This window comes from Lissotriton vulgaris, chromosome 6 (assembly GCF_964263255.1).
Source record: "Lissotriton vulgaris chromosome 6, aLisVul1.2, whole genome shotgun sequence".
Taxonomy (NCBI): Eukaryota; Metazoa; Chordata; class Amphibia; order Caudata; family Salamandridae; genus Lissotriton; species Lissotriton vulgaris.
Genome location: NC_141694.1, coordinates 1,331,204,818 through 1,331,228,106, shown reverse-complemented (window position 1 = coordinate 1,331,228,106; position 23,289 = coordinate 1,331,204,818). Strand labels below are relative to the sequence as shown.

The 23,289-nt window shown below is 48.1% G+C and overlaps 1 protein-coding gene across 3 annotated transcripts in view; it reads right to left on the bottom strand.

The window, feature by feature from the left end:
* Nucleotides 1-23,289, bottom strand: part of LOC147708847 (MFS-type transporter SLC18B1-like) — a 721,944-nt gene that overhangs the window by 306,867 nt on the left and 391,788 nt on the right. The gene's annotated exons all lie outside the window — the stretch shown is intronic.

Below are 23,289 nucleotides of genomic sequence, written 5' to 3'. Positions count from 1 at the left end.
TCACTGAGTTCATAGTTGAGCTTCTATGAAGATGAGGAAGACTAAACCTGATGTTACCACTCCACAACACAGATTACCACACTATGGAATTACTCTCCATAATACATAATCGCACTCTACATAATTCCTGTACACTAAATACCACATACTTTCTATCCACATAATTTCACTGCACCACATACCACATAATTCCACTACACACAACGTACATCCACTCCACTCCCAAAAAAATTAGTAAAAAACATTTACAACACCAATCGCTCTACCTCTTGCAAATGTGAAACCTATTACATTTCAAACACTTCTTTAACAGGAGGTACCAGGAGGCCTTCTGGGCCCCCAAAGTCCCTCAGGAGTAAATTGGACCTCATCTCCCATCCTGTAGTCTACCAGGAGGCACGTTTGCAGAGTGGTGGAGAAAGGGGGGGGGGCATAGCCTGCGAAGACGTCTTAGCAATCCCACTGTGTAGGACTTACTAGAGGTAACAAGAGGGGTAGTTGGCACATCCTTGGGGGCAAAGTACCCCTCCTATTACCCCCAACAAGTCCCACACAATAAGATTGCTAAGTTCTCATAGCAGACCACGCTCCTTTGCCCACCACTCTGCAAAGGAGCTCCCTGGCACGCTCTTGGATGGGGATTGAAGTCCCCTTCACAGCTGAGGGTCCTTTAGGGGCCAAATAGCCTACCTCTTACCTCCAGTAAGCCCCACACAGTGGGATTGCTGAGAGGTGGACACAGGCCACGCCCCCTTTTTTACACAACTCTGCAAACGTGCCTCCTGGCGTGCTCTTGGTTGGGGGATGAAGTCCCGTTTCCTCCTTAGGGTCCCTGGGGGTCAACTAGCCCTCCTGTTACCTCCAGTAAGCCCCATGCAGCTAGATTGCTGAGAGTGCTCAAAGGCCACGCCCCCTTTTAACACAACTCTGCAAATGCAACTTGTAGCGCACTGCTGCTAGGGGATGAAATTCAGTTGTGTACTAAGGTCCTCAGGACAAAAGAGGACCTCATCACCCGCCAGCAGTGCGTCAAGAGGCGCGTTTGCAGAGTGGTGTAAAAAGGGGCATGGCCTCTGACCAGCTCTCAGCAATTCAGCTGTGTGGCGCTTATCGAGGTACCTAGTGGGCTAGTTGGCCCCCAGGGATCCTCAGTATTCAAGGGGACTTAATTCCCCAACTTAAACCACGCCAGGGTGCGCGTGTGCAGAGTGGTGTAGGGAGGGGGCCAGGGCCTCTGGAGAGATGCTGGCTTTTTGAAAAATATTTTTTCTTCTTTTAGTATTTTTGGGGCCCTGGGGATCCCATACCCCAGGGCCTGACCCTTCTAAAAAAATAAATACATACATAAAATAACAGGGCATGGCCTCTTTTAAAAAAAAATATTTATAGGGAAGGGGGGCCGCGTGGCTTGGACTTTTTATTTTTAAATTTGAGGGGGGCTAGGCAACCCCCTCCCCAGGCCGATTTTGGCCCCGGGGACCCCATCCCCCAGGGCCCGGCCATTTTTTATTTTCAAAATAAAGGAAGGGGGCCACTTCTGGCGTCAGGGACCCCATCCCCCGGGACCCACCATCAAGTTGAGGACTGTGGGGGAAGGCCCAATGCCCCCACGGTTCTTGCTGGCTCCCTGCCTCCTGCGGGAGCCAGCATTGCTTTTGGGCAAGGGGAGCTGCTAACATGCAGCTGCCCTTGCCAAAAAGCAATCTGCTTCGCTTCATGGAAGCGAGAGCAGCTTTCCTGCTCTCTCTTCCATGAAGTGAAGCAGTGTTTGCTCCCGCTCTGTAATAGCAAACAGCTATGTTACGTGGGCGGGCACCCCAGGACATTGCAGGAGCCAGCACTGGGAGGTGGCGGTCCCAAGGGCCATCAAGGGCTCCAGGAGGGGGGCCGTGCGGCCCCCCTCCCATCATTTGAACAGCTCCGGGGAGGTGGTGGTCCCCAGGGCTTGAGGGAGGTCTGCGAGGCCCCCAGCAAATAAATTACTAAAGCCCAGGGGAGGTGGCGGTGAGGTCTGTGAGGCCCCCCCACACCCAAAATAAAGTCACAGTGAGGTGGCAGTCACCTGGGCTGTGGGGAGCCATGTGCCCCAGCGCATAACTACGTAAAGTCCTGGGGAGGTGGTGGTCCCAGGGGCCTGGTCCCCCCATCAAATTAAACTAGGTGGGCCATGTGCACCCCGCATATAATTAGCAAAGCCCCGGGGAGATGGTGGGCCCTGGGGCTGCAAATTTTGACATTGACCCCAGGACCTGGCCCACCCAGGGGCTCATTAAAACCAAGTGTGGGAGCCAGCTCTTAATTTTTTTCCTATTTTCTCAGCAGGACTTGATTGTTTTGGGCTGAGGGGATCAGGGTGTTTCTACCCTGCCCCCTTTTCTTCATTTTTCACTTTGTTTTCCCTTTTTCTTATGACTCAGTTACCAAGTCGCAAGATGGCTGCCAACACATTCTGCTTTGGAGTGTTGGCAGCCAATCAGTGCTCAGATATATACATTTTTATTTTTTTAATTTCTCAGCAACTACTAAACGGACTTACACCATTTAAAAAAGTTAGCATTCTAGTGTAATTCCGTTCAGCAGTTCGGGTTGTAGAATGTTTCAAAATTTCCTATGGAAATTAACATGGGAAAAACTCTTTTTGGGACCCCCCTTTTTTCTTGGCCCCGCTTGACGAATCACCCTGAAACTTTCAGGACAGGAGCTGATCTGAGGGACCCATTAGTTTAGAAAATTTGGCAAAGATTCGTCAAACAGCACCGAAGATATTGGCAAACGAATAAACGCTTTTTGAATAGAAACAAGGTCCTAACTATAACTACCTACTGGCGACCACCAATAGGTAACACACACACACACACGTGTATATATATATATATATATAAATATACATACACACACACATACATACATACATACATATATATATATATATATATATATATATATATATATATATATATATATATATATATATATATATATATAGTAGTGCATCAGTTACAGGCAGCAATTAGCTAAAATCTTCCTACTACCTTGCAGCTTTACTGATAAAACTATATAGTGTATTAACAATAATCTGTGAGAAGTGGGTTTCAGAATGCATATTTATCAGTTGCACATCACCAATTAAAGTCTTCTGATTTGTTTTTCACCCAATTAAAATAATTTTTCATAACACAGAGGAACAACAAATGGGCTATCACAACTACTGAAATATATCTTTTGAAATGTTTGTACAGTTATTAGCTATTTAAATGTGTGTTAGAAAAAACCTGATACACTACAGCTATTCATTTCACACTTTGTACAGCAGGTCAGACAGTTCACTTTACAAAATCCTGGAACTATGCAGTCAGATAAGGAAAACTAACTGTAAACTGACTTCTGGCCTCTGTTTCTGGACACAGAGCAAATATCACAAGATAAAAAAATATATAAAGGCATCTCGCCAGAATGGGCGAGTAGGTCCTAAATATAGCTTGACCTGATAAAATCTGACTCGTCATAGCGAGTGGGCGAGTGCATTTTTCAAAGCCTATAGGGAATTTGTCAGATTGTTATATTTGTACTCACTTACCTACTCCTGCTTCTGCAGGTGTGACTTATACATAGCTACATCTTTCTTATAGTTTTTTGTCCATAGTATATTACTCTATTATCAAACACCATGAACAGTATAAAGTGTAAATGAGCTGTGTACGTTCATGTTTCAATTTCCTTTAAAGGAAATCATTATAAACTCAATTAGGGTCTCTATTTGCATGTAACAAAATAACCTTTCACTGGCTTCCCTTGAAACGATGTTCTCGTGTTGCAACATTGCAAGGCTGCTCAGCTGAGCCTCCGTTAACATGTCGGTGTTATTTATGGGCAAACGCAGTTCATAGTTTTCTTGTGTTTTGTGTTAATACAACGTGCAATTTCTTCTGTGATACAAGTTATGTGCATTGTTAGCCAATGAAAATAATGAACATGTAGGAGTTGTTTTTAAATTAATAGCAAAATGGTTAGATGTGCAAATAAAATCTCAATACAGTTTTCACGTAATGTGCTATGAAAATTATGTGTTTTCATCGTTCATAACATTGTAAAAAGACAGATGTTTTGGGAAAGACCTATTCCTTTCATGCACTGCATGCAGTTGTTTAGACAGCTTTAGGGTCAATCTGCTGGTTGCTCAGGGAGGGACAGATGTTTGTGGTCCTTGTGGGACTTATTTACTATTATTTGATTAATTGCCAGATGTGCAGTGCTTATTCAAATCCTTAAACGTACATTGCATTAGAGTATTTATGATTTTGGTTTTAGACTAATTCCCTCAATGAATTAACGTTTGCTTCTGTCAAGTTACTATCAGGGTGAATAAATCTAAAAATACTGAACACTGGAAAAGCTGTGTTATTATGCAGGTTTTCCTAATGATTTTGCCTGAGCATTCAGGTTCAGGATTCTTCCTTTCATGCCTATCGACCATCTTTAATTAAACAGAGATGGAACCTCGTAATTTAGATGAGCTGGAAAATGGTGGAAAGGATGCCATATGTTATTCAGTGGTCTGGGAGCAATGGCTCAAGCACTTTCCTGAAATGGATTTGGTATTCCATCATATGGATCCAGTGCTGCTTGTTCCATGAGACTCAAGCTCTCCCTTACTGTCATGATCCACTGAAGCTAACAAGTGCCTGTCGTTGCGTGTTGTTTCTTGCAAGGAAGGAGATAGGGCATAATAGCCAGAGCTGTCGACCTTCAAACTGGGAAACCAGCTTTGTGTTCTGGTGTCAGCTGAACATCCTGTGATTTTCGGAAAATCACTTAATCTCCTCGTAGCTGAAAAAATTATTCTTTTTTTTTCACAACATGGTTTATTGTTGACAGCCGATACAGATCTGGCTCCGCCAGGGGGGGCCAGAAACGAACAGTAATTATTAATGATACTGATATCAAAATGTTCATCATTACAGTTATACAATGATTAACAAATGAATGTTTGAAAACAACTTTTAACAACAAAACAAACGTGCCATATTAAGCTTAGAGAAGAAATAAAGAAATCTAAGATACATAGATCAGGCCCTCCAGTGAAAAGGCAATTATACTCACAATCCGGGGCCCTGTACAAAACAGTCATGTCTGCAGTCCCTCAATATTAGAAGCTGAGGAATAGGTTCCAGGTAAAGCCCTCTATAGTCTGCCCACCTCTTCCATATTTTAGGGAGTTTCTGGGGGCATCCCCTCACCTTAAAAAAAGGTATTTCCAGACCCATAGAAAAATCTAGGCCTTTTTTCCAGATTGCGACAAAAGGCGGAGACTCATCCTTCCACGCGCTGGCAATATCACATTTAGCTAGTGTGAGGCCTAGAAATAATAAGTGACGCTTTTAACAGTTGCCACCCAGTCCATCAGTAATGTGGAGCATAGTCAGGCATGGTGAAAGTGGGATATCCCATCCTAGGACTTTCAAAAGGCAAGTGGTCACCCCTCCCTTCAAAGCCTCAGTAGAGACATACACTGCCATACCATATGTATATGAAGGTGCCCTCCACCACCCCACAACACAGACAATGGAAGGAGGCAACACGCCCAACAGGCTAAAGCCTATATCTAGTAAAGTAGACTCTGTGAAGGTATTTAAATTGAAAAAGTCTCAAGCGTGCCGCAATCGCTGCGGTGCTGACTCCAACGCCTCCACTCAATCGTCCTCATCCAGTGGGCCAAGGTCATTCTGCCATGTGTCCTAAGTCTTGTGCAGCATAGTGGGACTATCATTTATAATTGTGCGGTATATTTTGGCTATTTTATGATCTTCCAGATCACCCGTAAACACCTTAGCTTCTAATGGGGTGAAATCTACTATGTCCGCCTGCTGTGCTAACTACGGGGAGAAGGCATGTCGGAACTGGACGTATCTGTAGAATTGCGATCTGGGCATGGCATATTCTGTCTGGAGTTCCTGAAAGGACTTCAAATTTCGACTGTGCATGACTACCCCCACTGTATCAATCCCAGAAATACTCCCAACCACGAAACCCAGGCAGCTGGCAACAAGCCGTTATGCAAGAGGGGTTTCTTTGGTCAATTTACCCCACCATCCCATCATGCATAATACCTGTTTACAGGTTGTAAAAACTGTTCTGGTCACAGGACAGTATGTGTACTATATGTACCGGCATGGCATCCATCAACAAACGCTCAAATGCATATGCAGGATACCTTCTGTCTTCATACCCCTAGTCATTAAGGAGGAGGAAATGTGATGCTGCATGGTAGTCCTGGATGTCTGGAGTGGCCACTCCACCACAGTAGATAGATTTGAAGCAGGTTTTCAACACCACTTGTGCCACACCCCCTCCCCTTCCACCCCCCCAAGAAACTGAGCAAGGATTGAGTTTCGTTGCCTGAACCACGAGGGCCGTATCGGGTATGAGCGATCCTGCAGCTAGTACAGCAGCCAAGGCAACAAGACTATTTTAAATATGGCAGATCTGCCAAACAGGGTCAGAGGTAAATGGAACCATGAGCGCACCTGGTTCCCGGTCTGTGTCCACAGTGGGGCCAGATTCTAGTCCCATGAGATGGATTGGGAATCAGAGAGGAACACCCCTAAATACTTGAATCCATCGGGGACCACCGTCACCTCTCGCAACCATCCACCCAACTGATCCCCGTCCTGCAATGCCACAAAAAGGATTTACCCTGATTTATGTAGAGACCAGGGATTTCACAAAAAATGTTCATCATTCTGAGCAGGCGTTGGCCAGTTCTATTGAGCTGCATGAGAAAGAACAGCACATCGTGCGCTTAGAGCGCTATGTGGTCCGAGACTTCTTGTGACCACTCAAAGCCATAAATCTGAGCATCTATTCTCACACACGCTGCAAGCAGCACCATAGCAAGCGCAAATAGATATGGGGAAAGGGGGCATCCCTGACGAGTTCCCCCTCCAATTCTAAAGGTATCTGAGATGGAGTTGGCCACGCGAACTGAGCTGTGTTGTCAGTATATAGCAAGTGTATTAAGGAAAGTAGTCGAGGACCAATATTCACGCGTTTGAGCAAAGCGAAGAGATAGGTCCAACTAAGTGAATCGAATGATAGAGTTGATTTACGGCAGCGATAGCATTGTGCACCTGTTGAATAATATGCCATGTGGCCTGGGTTGAGCATAAAGCCAGCCTGGTCAGGGTGAATCAGGTCTGTAATATGTGGGACTAAGCGGTTAGCAATTAACTTAGCCAGGAGTTTGGCTTTGAAGTTGAGGAGTCAAATAGGGCAATATGAGAAGTGGAGTTCGGGTGGTCGACCCGCCTTTAAAAAAATTACTATCTCTGCGTGCCTACAATCCGGAGGGAGGCAGCCATCTTCCACCGCTGCATTAATGGCTACCAGGTATGGCGCCATCAGTTGAGATTGGTATATTTTAAGGAACTCAAAGGGGAAAGCGTTTGGGCTGGGTGCCTTGCCCGAGTTCATATCCATCAATGCTTGTTGAATCTCCTCCGTCGACAGGGGAGCTTCAAGGGCCTCACATACCCAATCAGGAAGGGTCCACTGGGGCAAGTCTGCAAGGGATTTATGGATAGTGTTGGCATGGAGGGTCTCTCGAGGGGGATAGAGGTCTGTAAAGTAGGCGGCAACGTCGGCTACGATTTGTGATGGTTTGTAAGTATTTTCCCATCTGGGCCACATATATATGGACGAATGTGTGGATGTAATGTCTGTTGACACAGGGGGTGAAGTAAGGCGCTGGATTTGTCACCCCACTGGTGAATCTGGCTACGGGTGGCGAGCCAGTAGAGTCTAGCTTCGCCTAGTAGCTCGCTGGCATGCGTTTGCTGTGTGCTAAGTAGTTGTCTGCGCACAGTAACCCCTCTTCCTCCCTGCTTTTATACTCCAACTCAATCAGCCAGGCTTTGTTCTGTAATACCTTCTCACGGCGTTGTCAATGCGGCGTGGCACAAAAGTTTATGTCCGCCCCCCTAACTGTAGGTTTCACGGCTTCCCATAAAACTATAGGGGATCCGACTGTGCCCGTGTTATATGAAAAGTAATCAGTGATAGATGTAAGGAGATGTAGTCTATATTGTTCATCTTGCAGCAGCCACGGAACCGTGAGCGTTCAGGGTCGAGGCACAGTTGTAGTGAAATTGGTGAATGGTCAGACAGACCTCGGGGTAGAATTTCAGCTGATTGTAGTCTGTGGGTGTGAGGTACAGAAATAAATATAAAACCTTTCAGGGAGAAGCACTTGTGTATCCCCGAAACGTTTGTGTATTCATGCTCCATGGGGTGTAACGTCCTCCAGGAGTCGCCCCATCCCATTCCCTGAATCAACGGCAGAAGTTTTGACTCTTGCATAGCCGTTAGTCGCTCTACGCCGTGCCATCTATCTCAAGCAGGGCACATCATTCCAGTCCCCACCAACTATCGTTAGGCCAGATGGGATCTCAGTCCAGAGCATTGTCAAGTGCTCTACGAGATTCCAAGATAAGGGAGGAGGGGCATATATGCTGCCCAAAACAAGGGTCTCACCATATAGTGTTCCAGTAATCACTATGAATCTGCCCTGCGGGTCAGACCAAGTCTTAGAGTGAACAAAAAGAACGCTACAGTGGATGAGGATTGCTACTCTGCCCGACCCCCTAGTAAACCCAGAGTGAAAAGACTGAGCAAACCCAAATCTAGCCAGGCAGGGCGTCTTGGTGCAAGTGGATTTCTTGTAGGAGTAACACTTTTGCTTTATAGCTTTTAGCCTGTCGGAGTACGGCTCCCCATTTAATCTTGTCCAGGAGGCCACGGACATTCTAGCAAATGATTCGAAGTTCTCTGTGACTGGTGCCCTTCGGCATTTAAGTCTGAATCAAACAAGTGCCAATACTGAACACTACTTCCCATACACATTTTTAATGGTACCAATGCAAATACATCACAGGTTCCAAACCGAAATCAATTCACATATTTCTTTTTATTTTCAAATTTTTAGCTAAGTTTTAGAAAATCCATCTCAATACATTATTAAACTCAATAGAAAAATACAACCACCAGTTCATAACAATTTAGACAAACACCCTTACGACACCCAATTCACTCAATATTTTCCTTCAGCCATTCCACAATCATTCCAGACACATAACCCATTCCACACAAGCAACAGTTACCCTACATGTTAAGCCAATTTTTTTTTTTTTAAATACATTTTTTTTGTTGCTTTGGGAGTATCACCAGAGAATATACAAGGACACGGGCTGGCTTCAACATTCAGCCAGTATCCGTCAGTTACGCAACTTTTTTTTTGCCTCTGAGGATTACACATAGATCAAGAAAACACATTACGGTTCAACCGAACTCATATTACGTATGCAAAGAAATGAGAAAAAACAACCCCTAAAAAACAGCTACTGCCATGCCCGCCCCCCGCCCCCCCGGGGTTTGCCCACCCTCTCCTGATGAAATTTCTTCCACCGGTCAAAAACTGGGTTATACAGTACGGCATTTAACATATCCACCCTCCGTCGCCACCATTAGGCATGTATCAATCAGCAAGTGTAACAGCGCTCTCCTTCAGATCCCCTGTGGGTTCACTCTAGTCCGTGATATTGCCTCCACTTTGTCCACACTCTCCGGAACTTTTTGGGGCAGCCCCTGGCTTTATATGTCACTCTCTCAGCCGCCATATATAGGTCGAGCCCCCTCCTCCATTCCTCCAAGTCTGGCGGTTCGGACGCTCCCCAGAGTCGTGCAATGTCTCTCTTGGCCACCACCAAGGCCAGCACTAGGAATATGATCAAGGGGCGGGCCAAGTCTACTTCGGTCGTCAACCCCAACAGGGCTAGCTTTGGGTCACGTGGTAGAGTAGTTTCCAGGACCTCATCTAATTCTATAAATATGGCCTCCCAGTATGTCTGTATGATTTCGCAGCCCCAAAGTGTGTGGTAGAAGTTTCCCTCTGGCTGGTGGCACCTAAGGCACGCCGTGTCCATGACCTTCCCCATTTTGTACAGGCGCACCCTGTCGAAGTAGGCTCTATGTAACACCTTCAGCTGTATGAGACGGAGTCTAGGTTTAATCGCTACCTCACGCGGGTGCATAAGAACCATTTCCCAGTCCAGGTCTTCCATTTCCCCCGTGTCTGCCTCCCACTTGCCTCGCAAGTCTTGTAGGTTTCCTAATGTATTGTTGGTCAGCCTTCTATATGTGAGGGATACCGCTCCCCTCCCTATCTGCTCCTGCAGTAACCTACCCTCCAACGGAGCGTATTCTGGGATGTCTGTTAGAGCTATGTTTTGTGCCCTCCAGGCGTGTCTTAGCTGTGTGTATTTGTAGTACTGAGTTTTGTGTAGGCCAAAGTCTCCCTGTAGGGCGTGGAATGTTTTCAGTTCTCCCCTGGCAATCACGTCCCCTATGGTCGAAATGCCGATGTAATCCCATCGTCGAAAGCCTTTCAGTTTGTTAAGTTCACCCAACCACTTACAGTGCCATAGTGGTGTCTGTCGGGTGGGCCTCTTGTCCCATCCCATGCGTTTGGTCGCCCTATGCCAGGCAGTCAACGTGATCTTAGTAGCCGGCAGAAGGTGTCTCCCCCCGAGTCCTCCGTACAAGTAGTACAGGACGTTGGTATGAGACCATTTCGACCTTTCTAGCGCATAGGTAGGGTGATCTATTGCTGCATGCAAACATTCATTTATCGGGGTAAGGTGTTCCGCCCAATAGTAAGCCTCTAGGTTGGGAAGGGAAATCCCACCACTGTACTGGTGGCGCTGCAATGTGGCTAAGGCCACTCTCGGCTGTTTCCCCAGCCATAAGAATGTTCGCAGATCTGCGTGAATTTTATTCAAAGTTGTAGGCGGAAGCGGGTAATTTTCGTTTTGCAGGGCATAGAGGAACTTTGGAAGCAGAACCATTTTATATAGTGCTGCGCGCCCCAATAGGGTGAGCGGGAGCTGCCTCCACCGGTCCATTTCTGCCTTCGCACTTGCCATGATTCGGGTCACATTGTTATTAAGGGAAAGTGTCCTGTCTAGCGTTATGTACACACCCAAATATTGGAATCCCTCTGTGGTGTGGATGAGGAGTTCCGGCAGGCAATCCCTTCGCTCTCGGCCCTGCGGGTCATATAGAATCGATTTATGCCAATTAATAGTATGGCCCGCCCTCGCGCCAAAATCGTCCAGTTCCTAGAACAGCATCGGGATTGTAGCATCCGGTTCTGTAACAAACAGCAGGACGTCATCCGCATATAATGAAATTTTTTCTTGGGTATCCCCCGAGTCTCCCCAGGTGAACCTCCTGATTCCCTGGTTCTGTCTAATCCGGATCGCTAGGATTTCTATCATCAATGTGAAGAGGAGGGGGGATAATGGGCATCCCTGGCGTGTTCCCCTGCTAATGTGGAATTCGCGTGACAGCCTTCCGTTTACCCGCACTCGTGCCTTTGGGGCAGAGTATAGGAGTTGAATCCATTGCAAAAACTGAGGGCCAAAGCCAAACCGCCGTAGCGTCTCAAACAAGAAGGGCCAATGGACTGCATCGAAGGCCTTTTCTGCATCCAACGAGAGGAACCAGTGGGGCTCGCTCCTCTCTCGGACTTCCTGCAGCCAGTTATGTGTGCGGCGGACGTTTAATTTGGTTGCCCTGTCTGGAAGGAACCCGGACTGATCCGCATGTACCAGATCAGAAATTACCCTCCGCAGGCGTCTAGCAAGGACAGTGGCCAGAATCTTGGTCTCCATATTGAGGAGAGAAATCGGGCGGTAGGAGGCACATATTCTCTGGGTTTGCCCTCCTTGAATATGGGGACAATTGTGGCCGTGGCCAGATCAGGTGGCAGGCTCGCCGTTTGGAATGCCTCAACAAATAGCATTTTTACATGGCGTTGCAGCAGGTCCGCCGTACGTTTGAAGAATTCCGCTGGGAAGCCGTTGGGCCCCGGCGTCTTCCCCGGCTTCAGAGACGCTATTGCCTCTGCTATCTCCTCTAGTGCAATCTCTGCTTCCAGGTCCGTAGCATCCTCTGGGGACAGTGTCGGGACCTCCATGTCGCAAAGATATTGGCGTTCTTCAGCCTCGCCACCCAGATCTCTAGCCCTATAAAAGTCTTCATAATAAGTTGCAAAGGCCTCTGTTATAGCCTCGTCCGTACATGCTGATCTGTTCCCCGCCAATTCAATCCTATCCACCCAACGTGTAGCCCTCTTTCTCTTACTCAGCCATGCTAAAAGTTTACCAGATTTATCATCCACGTCATATAATCGGTGGAGTGTCGCCAGCGCCTGTGTGCGTGCTTCCCCAGTGACTAGTTCTCTATAGTGTCTTTGTGTGTCTAGCAGTTTCCCAAGTATTTTTTCTTCCTTCCCATGGTGGTATTCTGCTTCGAGGGCTAAGATCGAGACCTCCTCACTAGTTACCGTATGTTGTAGCTCCCTCTTGGCCGCCCCCAACCTGCTCTGTATACGATCCCTGAGGACTGGCTTCATTGCTTACCAAAGTGTGATCCCTGATTTAACCGAACCCTCATTCTCAGCCACATACACCTTTATGTCTGCTCTGATACCCTTCAATACGTCAGGTGTTTGTAGGTCCCAGTCCGCAAGGCGCCATTCCATGGTCCTTTCCCTCCTCCCTCGTCCCAGGTGTGCATACAGGGGGGAGTGGTCTGAGACTCCCCATGCTTTGTATTCCGCTAAGTCGTTGACCGTGATTTCTTGCCTGGAAGTAAATATATAATCCAGCCTGGAAAAGACCCTCTGTGCCCCGGAGTAGAAGGAGTAGGCCTCCTGTGTAGGGTGGAGCCATCTCCAAACATCTGTGAGGCCCAAGGTGTGCATCCGCCGGGCTAGCGCTGTGCCTTGACACTGCTGTGTATGGGGTCCCCGATCTGTCCCTTGTGACACACATCACATCATTGAAGTCCCCCCCCACTATCTGGATCGTGTCTGCCGTATCTAGAAGGATAGCAGTGACCGCATTGAGGGTGCGTGCCTGCAGTTTTGGGGGGGCATAGGCTGAGACGATTGTGTACCGGCGCCTCCTCCATATTCCCTGTACTCCTGCATAGGTTCCCTGCGGGTCCAGCCATGTACGAGTGGTAATGAACAGTGTGGATTTTTTAACGAGGATTGCAGCCCCCCTGGAATCTGTCGTGTAGCCTGAGTGCGCTAATACCACGTGTCTGCCTCTTGCTATAAAAGCACACTGAGTGCCTCTAAGGTGGGTTTCCTGGAGTAGGATAATGTCCGGCGCTAGCCTTTTAAGATATGCATTTACTAGGCCTCGTTTGATCTTTGACCCAAGGCCATTCACATTCCAAGACAATATTGTGACTCCTGCCTCACCAATGTGGGTGTTATCTAGTGGGTCCACCATTGTGTGTTCCCTTCGTACTTCCAAGTGGGTCTCCCGAGGTGGTGCGGTGCAAGGTGCGTCATGGCGTGTAGTTGCTGTTTCTCAACTGGTTCCCCCCTCCCTCCCCAACTCCCCTGATCCCCCAACTCACATATGCAGAAAAACCAATCCTTCCCTACCTCCCCCACCCCACCTCCCTCCCCTTCCAGTCGCGTCCCAACCCGGGACCTAACCATCCGCGGGAGGAGGCCTGTTGCCCTCCCACATTCCCCTCCCATCATATACCAAACAACGGTACAAACAAGAAAAATAGCATAGGAGGGCGTGTCAACTTGCGTGTTCCCGGCTACCGGGCTGCTATCTCAGTGTCCCCCGGAAATCCATGATCATGAGTGCGAGTCCTGAGTGTCTGCCGCGGAACCCAGACCCGATGAGTCCTGTTCCAGTAGCTGTATTTCGGCGACCAGAGGGTGGACAGATTCGGCACGACTGTTCTCCCCGTCTCCTCCGGATTCACACCCCTCCGAGTCCTCCTCCTCGTCGCCCTCCGAGCGCAGAATTCCATGGTTGACCGTGTCGAACGCGGCAGACAGGTCAAGCAGGATAAGAACCGCTGCCTGATTCCTGTCTAACCGCGACCGAAGTTCATTCATCAAGGTCACCAGGGCCGACTCTGTACCATGGGCAGCCGGAAGCCGAACTGAGCCTCCTCCAACAGTTTGTGCTGCTCCAGATGATTGGAGAGGGTCCTACTGACCACTTTCTCCGTAATTTTGGCCGGAAACGCAGAAGTGAAATCGGCAAATAGTTTTGGGGACATTCTGGATCCAAAGTGGCCTTTTTAAGCATAGAAGTTACCAGAGCTTGTTTCCACTGCAGCGGCACTACACCGATATTAAGGGACTGATTACAGATTAACCTAAGCGTAGGAAACACCTCTGTCTCAAAGGTCTTCCAAATGTTATGAGGTACAGGGTCTAAGGGGGAGCTCTATGAAATGCCCTGTGCTACTTTACAAAATTCTTCCAAGGTCAAAGGAGCAAACCCAATTAAAACGTTATCACTTTTAGTATCTAGGTGGTCAATAGGAACAACCTTTACCTCTTTCTCCTTATCGCCGCTACCCACAGAATCAGTGGTTCCAGGCACCACATGCCTATTCTCCTCCCCTAACTCGTCAATGATAGCTTTGATCTTAAGATGAAAAAAGTTAGCTAAGTTGTTACACAATTCCTGGGAGGGAGGTATCTGCTTTTTTGTACATTCCGGGTTGGTAAGATTATTTAAAATATTAAAAATACTTTTGGAAGCATTGGGGGCATTAAGGATCACATTTGAAAAATATTCTGCCTTAACCCTGATTATCTCCTTTTTATAGCCCACAATCTTAGATTTCCATATTTGTTTATCTGAATCAGAGTAGCCCCTTCTCCTTTTTTTTCTCAGCCTGTTTACAATCCAATTTCATAGTTTTTAAGTTATCATTGAGCCATGGTGCAGAGTGACTACCTCTAGTTCTATGCTTTTTCAACGGCACCAGAACATTCAGGTCTGCCGTGATCTTTGCGCAGAGAGAAGTATAGTTTTCGCCGACTGGCTTGGTAACTGAAAAACAATTATCAACCGCAAACAGCGGGACTGAGCCTCGCTTGCGTAAGAGCCCCTTCCAGCCACGACCAACATCATTTTTTCTAACCCCACTTGTTCGATGGTTCTTTTTGACCATGTCCACTACAAATTTAATTAAAAAATGGTCCGACCAAACCAAAGGTAAGAATTCCGTGATAGTAAGAAGATGATCTTCAGAGAAAATCAGATCAAGTATATGGCCTCCCTTATGGGTTGCTTCTACCACCCACTGAAAAAGGCCAAGGCCCTCACATGACTGGAGAACATTAAGATACCCTGAATTGAGGGAGCCATTCATCCAAAGGTTAAAATCTCCTAATATAACCACTCTCTGATGTGCAGCGACCAGGATCGTAAAGATCTCCAGTAATAGCTGCTGTTGAGGCCCCGTAAAGACCCCAGGGGGCCTATAACAGATAATCCCTGTTAACGCATACGCATGGACATTTTTAATGGCAAAGCCTAAAAGTTCTATTCCTTCAATCTCATTGATACCAAGTCCCAGGAGTCCTTATAGATTACCCCAATTCCGCCCCCTCTCCCACTCAATCTAGTTTGTGACAGAATTTATAACCGGGTGAACAAGTCACACCCGAGTCAACATCACAGTCCGGGCGAGTCCAAGTTTCCGTCAAAAACAGAACCTCCAAACCATGATGCTCCAACAGCAATTGAATTTCCACACCATGTTTAGGTAAAGATCTTACATTCAAAAGGCTGCATGACAGCAGTTCTTTACTCACAAAATCTGTAATTGGTGGAGCTGTTACCTCAAGTCTAATACTCCCTGTACCTTTACCCTGAACCCCTATGTTACGTAGCTCCGCACCGGAATACCTTATGGTAGACCCACTCACCGTACCTCCGAGATTTCCAGTGGAAGGGGCAGCGTGGCAGGCGCTGGACGCGTCCTTATTGCGGACAGCCGCAGACGGGCCTGCCTTTGGCGAGCCCGCTGCACGGGTTCGCACCGTCATCAGTTTTTATGCCCCACCAGCGTCGAAAGCTGGACCGCTAACTCCAAAGATGGCGGGTCTGCTCGCACTGACGGGCACGCACTCAGGAGAGTGGCAATGGAGCTGAGCGTGTGTGGGAGGATTGTGTGGGAGGAAGGAGGTCACCCCCAAAGTCTGCCTGATATAGGTAAGTTTTTAAAATAAGATTCTAGTCTTAGCGATACAAATAAAAAACGATAGCAATAAAAGTTAAAAAAACAGGCGTAATTGCCTCTAAATTCTCTGCAATGTCGCACCGTGAACTCGCAAGCTTCATTTAATGGTGTAGTAGAAGCAACATTCAGTCAATGGATCCCCATTTGGAGTCCCCTGCACATAACAACGTCTATTAACATAGAGACATATGTACAATTGTAGCCCAAGTCTGTTAAACATCTGAGTTGTAAATGTTTTTTCACTGTCCTCAGCTGGGCATTGATTAGTGTGCAGCGTGCTCCGGCTGGTCTTCAGCCAATTGTCTACAAGACTTACAGCAAATTTTAGATCTTTTCTTGGAACGCGATCGGCGGTGCTGCTTACAGCCACCTCAGGGGACCCGCCGACAGGCCCCCCCGGATGAGGAGTCAGACTCAAGTCTGGGTGGAGTATGGGGCCGAAGTTTCACGACCTCATCTGTCCAGTGAAATACCTCCTCTGACATCTCAAAGAAGTGCGTGCACTCTCAGGCGGGCTGGAAATAGTAAGGCGTGTTGGATCTTGAGGCCACGAAGACGAGACTTGGCCTCCACAAATGATTGTTGGCGCTGCTGTACCAGTTTGGTATAGTCAGGGAAGATCATGTTATGGAGTGAGGCAAATACATGGGTAGCTTTGAGTCTGGCTTGCTGCATTCTAACATCTCTGTCTTTGTAAGTAAGGAGCCTCGCTATGATTGGCCTTGGGTTGGCACCCAGGGGGGGCTTCTGCAGCAACACCCGATTTGCACGCTTGATTATAAAGCATGGAGAGACTGTGTTAGGCAGGAGCAACTCTGTAAGCCATTTTATGAGGAGGTCCTCTACGCTTCCTCGAGGAATCCAACAAAACAGATTACGTCTATGAGCGCACCCTTCTGAGCCTTGTAAACCCAACGCCAGGCCCTTCGTGAGCGTCTCCAGGGTAGATACTTTCTTTTGGAGGGTGTTTACTGTGTCTTCCACCGCTGAGACCAGGGTTTCTGATTCAACTATGCATTGCATAGTATTTCTAAGAACTTGCCTGAGCAGCATAACATTCGAGCCTACAGCACCTATCTTGGCCTCAAGCGATCCCCCGACTGTGTAATTGTTGCAAGTAGCGCTGCATTCTCCGGCATATGCAAAAACAACAGTTGATGGACAGAATGCAGAACAATGGCTATCAGCCATCATCAGCCAGGATAGCTTGACTTCAGTGGTGTGGAGAGCATGGGACTCACGTCTGAGCATACCCATCCCACTCGGGGTGACAAATGCAAAAACAACAGTTGATGGACAGAATGCAGAACAATGTCATACATTCACCCCAGTACAGAGATCTGGGCATAAATCCATCGGTTTTTTGCACTCCACATCACCCCAGTTCAGACACGGCCATATGCAAATCAGCCCTGACCCTGTGCTCATGGGAAAAGTCCAGCCTGAACTGCCAAGCCATGTCTTTCCCGGACCGGAATCACGCGTCCTAGGACCGGTTTCTGGCTATCAGCCGCCATCAGCCAGGATAGCTTGACTCCAGTGGTGTGGAGAACATGGGACTCACGTCTGAGCATACCCATCCCACTCGGGGTGACAAATGCATAAACAATAGTTGATGGACAGAATGCAGAACAATGTCATACATTCACCCCAGTACAGAGATCTGGGCCTAAATCCATAGTTTTTTTGAACTCCACACCTCCCCAGTTCAGACATGGCCATATGCAAATCAGCCTTGACCCTGTGCCCCATGGAAACAGTCCAGCCTGTACTGCCAAGCCATGCCTTTCCTGGACCGGAATCAAGCATCCTAGGACCGGTTTCTGGCTATCAGCCGTCATCAGCCAGGATAGCTTGACTCCAGTGGTGTGGAGAACATGGGACTCACGTCTGAGCATACCCATCCCACTCGGGGTGACAAATGCATAAACAATAGTTGATGGACAGAATGCAGAACAATGTCATACATTCACCCCAGTACAGAGATCTGGGCCTAAATCCATAGTTTTTTTTAACTCCACACCTCCCCAGTTCAGACATGGCCATATGCAAATCAGCCTTGACCCTGTGCCCCATGGAAACAGTCCAGCCTGTACTGCCAAGCCATGCCTTTCCTGGACCGGAATCAAGCATCCTAGGACCGGTTTCTGGCTATCAGCCGTCATCAGCCAGGATAGCTTGACTCCAGTGGTGTGGAAAACTAGAGACTCACGTCTTAGCATACCCATCCCACTTGGGGTGACAAATGCAAAACCAATAGTTGATGGACAGAATGCAGAACAATGTCATACATTCACCCCAGTACAGAGATCTGGGCCTAAAATCCATCGTTTTTTTGCACTCCACACCACCCCGGATCAGACATGGCCATATGCAAATCAGCCTTGACCCTGTGCCTCATGGGAACATTCCAGCCCGAACTGCCAAGCCATGTCTTTCCTGGACCGGAATCAAGCATCCTAGGACCGGTTTCTGGCCATCAACCGTCATCAGCCAGGATAGCTTGACTCCAGTGGTGTGGAGAGCATGAGACCCACGCCTGAGCATACCCATCCCACTTGGGTGACAAATGCAAAAACAACAGTTGATGGACCGAATGCAGAACAATGTCATACATTCACCCCAGTACAGAGATCTGGGCCTAAATCCATTGTGTTTTGCACTCTACACCACCCCAGTTCAGACATGGCCATATTGAATTCAGCCTTGACCCTGTGCCTCATGGAAACAGTCCAGTCCGAACTGCCAAGCCATGTCTTTCCTGGACCGGAATCAAGCATCCTAGGACCAGTTTCTGGCTATCAGCCATCATCAGCCAGGATAGCTTGACTCCAGTGGTGTGGAGAGCATGGGACTCACGTCTGAGCATAACCATCCCACTCGGGGTGACAAATGCAAAAACAACAGTTGATGGACAGAATGCAGAACAATGTCATACATTCACCCCAGTACAGAGATCTGGGCCTAATTCCATCATTTTTTTGCACTCCACACCACACCAGTTCAGACATGGCCATATGCAAATCAGCCTTGACCCTGTGCCTCATGGGAACAGTCCAGCCTGAACTGCCAAGCCATGTCTTTCCTGGACGGGAATCAAGCATCCTAGGACCGGTTTCTGGCTATTAGCCGTCATCAGCCAGGATAGCTTGACTCCAGTGGTGTGGAGAGCATGAGATTCACGTCTGAGCATACCCATCCCACTCGGGGTGACAAATGCAAAAACAACAATTGATGGACAGAATACAGAACAATGTCATACATTCATCCCAGTACAGAGATCTGGGCCTAAATCCATTGGTTTGTTGCACTCCACACCACCCCAGTTCAGACATGGCCATATGCAAATCAGCCTTGACCCTGTGCCTCATGGGAACAGTCCAGCCGTAACTGCCAAGCCATGTCTTTCCTGGACGGGAATCAAGCATCCTAGGACCGGTTTCTGGCTATTAGCCGTCATCAGCCAGGATAGCTTGACTCCAGTGGTGTGGAGAGCATGAGATTCACGTCTGAGCATACCCATCCCACTCGGGGTGACAAATGCAAAAACAACAGTTGATGGACAGAATGCAGAACAATGTCATACATTCACCCCAGTACAGAGATCTGGGCCTAAACCCACCAGTTTGTTGCATTCCACACCACCCCAGTTCAGACATGGCAATATGCAAATCAGCCTTGACCCTGTGCCTCATGGGAACAGTCCAGCCCGAACTGCCAAGCCATGTCTTTCCTAGACCGGAATCAAGCATCCTAGGACCGGTTTCTGGCTATCAGTCGTCATCAGCCAGGATAGCTTGACTCCAGTGGTGTGGAGAACATGGGACTCTCGTCTGAGCATACCCATCCCACTCGGGGTGACAAATGCAAAAACAACAGTTGATGGACAGAATGCAGAACAATGTCATACATTCACCCCAGTACAGAGATCTGGGCCTAAATCCATCGTTTTTTTGCACTCCACACCACCCCAGTTCAGACATGGCCATATGCAAATCAGCCTTGACCCTGTGCCTCATGGGAACAGTCCAGTCCGAACTGCCAAGCAATGTCTTTCCTGGACCGGAATCAAGCATCCTAGGACCGGTTTCTGGCTATCAGCCATCATCAGCCAGGATAGCTTGACACCAGTGGTGTGGAGAGCATGGGACTCACGTCTGAGCATACCCATCCCACTCGGGTGACAAATGCAAAAGCAACAGTTGATGGACAGAATGCAGAACAATGTCATACATTCACCCCAGTACAGAGATCTGGCCTAAATCCATCCTTTTTTTGCACTCAACACCACCCCAGTTCAGACATGGCCATATGCAAATTAGCCTTGACCCTGTGCCTCATGGAAACAGTCCAGCCTGAACTGCCAAGCCATGTCTTTGCTGGACCGGAATCAAGCATCCTAGGACCGGTTTCTGGCTATCAGCCGTCATCAGCCAGGATAGCTTGACTCCAGTGGTGTGGAGAGCATGATACTCACGTCTGAGCATACCCATACCACTCGGGGTGACAAATGCAAAAACAACAATTGATGGACAGAATACAATACAATGTCATACATTCACCCAAGTACAGAGATCTAGGCCTAAATCCATTGTTTTTCTGCACTCCACACCACCCCAGTTCAGACATGGCAATATGCAAATCAGCCTTGACCCTGTGCCTCATGGGAACAGTCCAGCCCGAACTGCCAAGCCATGTCTTTCCTGGACCAGAATCAAGCATCCTAGGACCGGTTTCTGGCTATCAGTCGTCATCAGCCAGGATAGCTTGACTCCAGTAGTGTGGAGAACTTGGGACTCACGTCTGAGCATACCCATCCCACTCGGGGTGACAAATGCAAAAACAACAGTTGATGGAGAGAATGCAGAACAATGTCATACATTCACCCAAGTACAGAGATCTGGGCCTAAATCCATCGTTTTTTTGCACTCCACACCACCCCAGTTCAGACATGGCCATATGCAAATCAGCCTTGACCCTGTGCCTCATGGGAACAGTCCAGTCCGAACTGCCAAGCCATGTCTTTCCTGGACCGGAATCAAGCATCCTAGGACCGGTTTCTGGCTATCAGCCATCATCAGCCAGGATAGCTTGACTCCAGTGGTGTGGAGAGCATGGGACTCACGTCTGAGCATACCCATCCCACTCGGGTGACAAATGCAAAAACAACAGTTGATGGACAGAATGCAGAACAATGTCATACATTCACCCCAGTACAGAGATCTGGCCTAAATCCATCCTTTTTTTGCACTCAACACCACCCCAGTTCAGACATGGCCATATGCAAATCAGCCTTGACCCTGTGCCTCATGGAAACAGTCCAGCCTGAACTGCCAAGCCATGTCTTTCCTGGACCGGAATCAAGCATCCTAGGACCGGTTTCTGGCTATTAACCGTCATCAGCCAGGATAGCTTGACTCCAGTGGTGTGGAGAGCATGATACTCACGTCTGAGCATACCCATACCACTCGGGTGACAAATGAAAAAAAAATAGTTGATGGACAGAATGCAGAACAATGTCATACATTCACCCCAGTACAGAGATCTGGGCCTAAATCCATTGTTTTCTTGCACTCTACACCCCCCCAGTTCAGACATGGCCATATGCAAATCAGCCTTGACCCTGTGCCTCATGGAAACAGTCCAGTCCGAACTGCCAAGCCATGTCTTTCCTGGACCGGAATCAAACATCCTAGGACCAGTTTCTGGCTATCAGCCATCATCAGCCAGGATAGCTTGACTCCAGTGGTGTGGAGAGCATGGGACTCACGTCTGAGCATACCCATCCCACTCGGGGTGACAAATGCAAAAACAACAGTTGATGGACAGAATGCAGAACAATGTCATACATTCACCCCAGTACAGAGATCTGGGCCTAAACCCATCGGTTTGTTGCATTCCACACCACCCCAGTTCAGACATGGCCATATGCAAATCAGCCTTGACCCTGTGCCTCATGGGAACAGTCTAGCCCGAACTGCCAAGCCATGTCTTTCCTGGACCGGAATCAAGCATCCTAGGACCGGTTTCTGGCTATCAGTCATCATCAGCCAGGATAGCTTGACTCCAGTGGTGTGGCGAACATGGGACTCACGTCTGAGCATACCCATCCCACTCGGGGTGACAAATGCAAAAACAACAGTTGATGGACAGAATGCAGAACAATGTCATACATTCACCCCGGTACAGAGATCTGGGCCTAAATCCATCGTTTTTTTTCACTCCACACCACCCCAGTTCAGACATGGCCATATGCAAATCAGCCTTGACCCTGTGCCTCATGGGAACAGTCCAGTCCGAACTGCCAAGCCATGTCTTTCCTGGACCGGAATCAAGCATCCTAGGACCGGTTTCTGGCTATCAGCCATCATCAGCCAGGATAGCTTGACTCCAGTGGTGTGGAGAGCATGGGACTCACGTCTGAGCATACCCATCCCACTCGGGTGACAAATGCAAAAACAACAGTTGATGGACAGAATGCAGAACAATGTCATACATTCACCCCAGTACAGAGATCTGGGCCTAAACCCATCGGTTTGTTGCATTCCACACCACCCCAGTTCAGACATGGCCATATGCAAACAGCCTTGACCCTGTGCCTCATGGGAACAGTCCAGCCCGAACTGCCAAGCCATGTCTTTCCTGGACCGGAATCAAGCATCCTAGGACCGGTTTCTGGCTATCAGTCATCATCAGCCAGGATAGCTTGACTCCAGTGGTGTGGAGAACATGGGACTCACGTCTGAGCATACCCATCCCACTTGGGGTGACAAATGCAAAAACAACAGTTGATGGACAGAATGCAGAACAATGTCATACATTCACCCCAGTACAGAGATCTGGGCCTAAACCCATCGGTTTGTTGCATTCCACACCACCCCAGTTCAGACATGGCCATATGCAAATCAGCCTTGACCCTGTGCCTCATGGGAACAGTCCAGCCCGAACTGCCAAGCCATGTCTTTCCTGGACCGGAATCAAGCATCCTAGGACCGGTTTCTGGCTATCAGTCATCATCAGCCAGGATAGCTTGACTCCAGTGGTGTGGAGAACATGGGACTCACGTCTGAGCATACCCATCCCACTCGGGGTGACAAATGCAAAAACAACAGTTGATGGACAGAATGCAGAACAATGTCATACATTCACCCC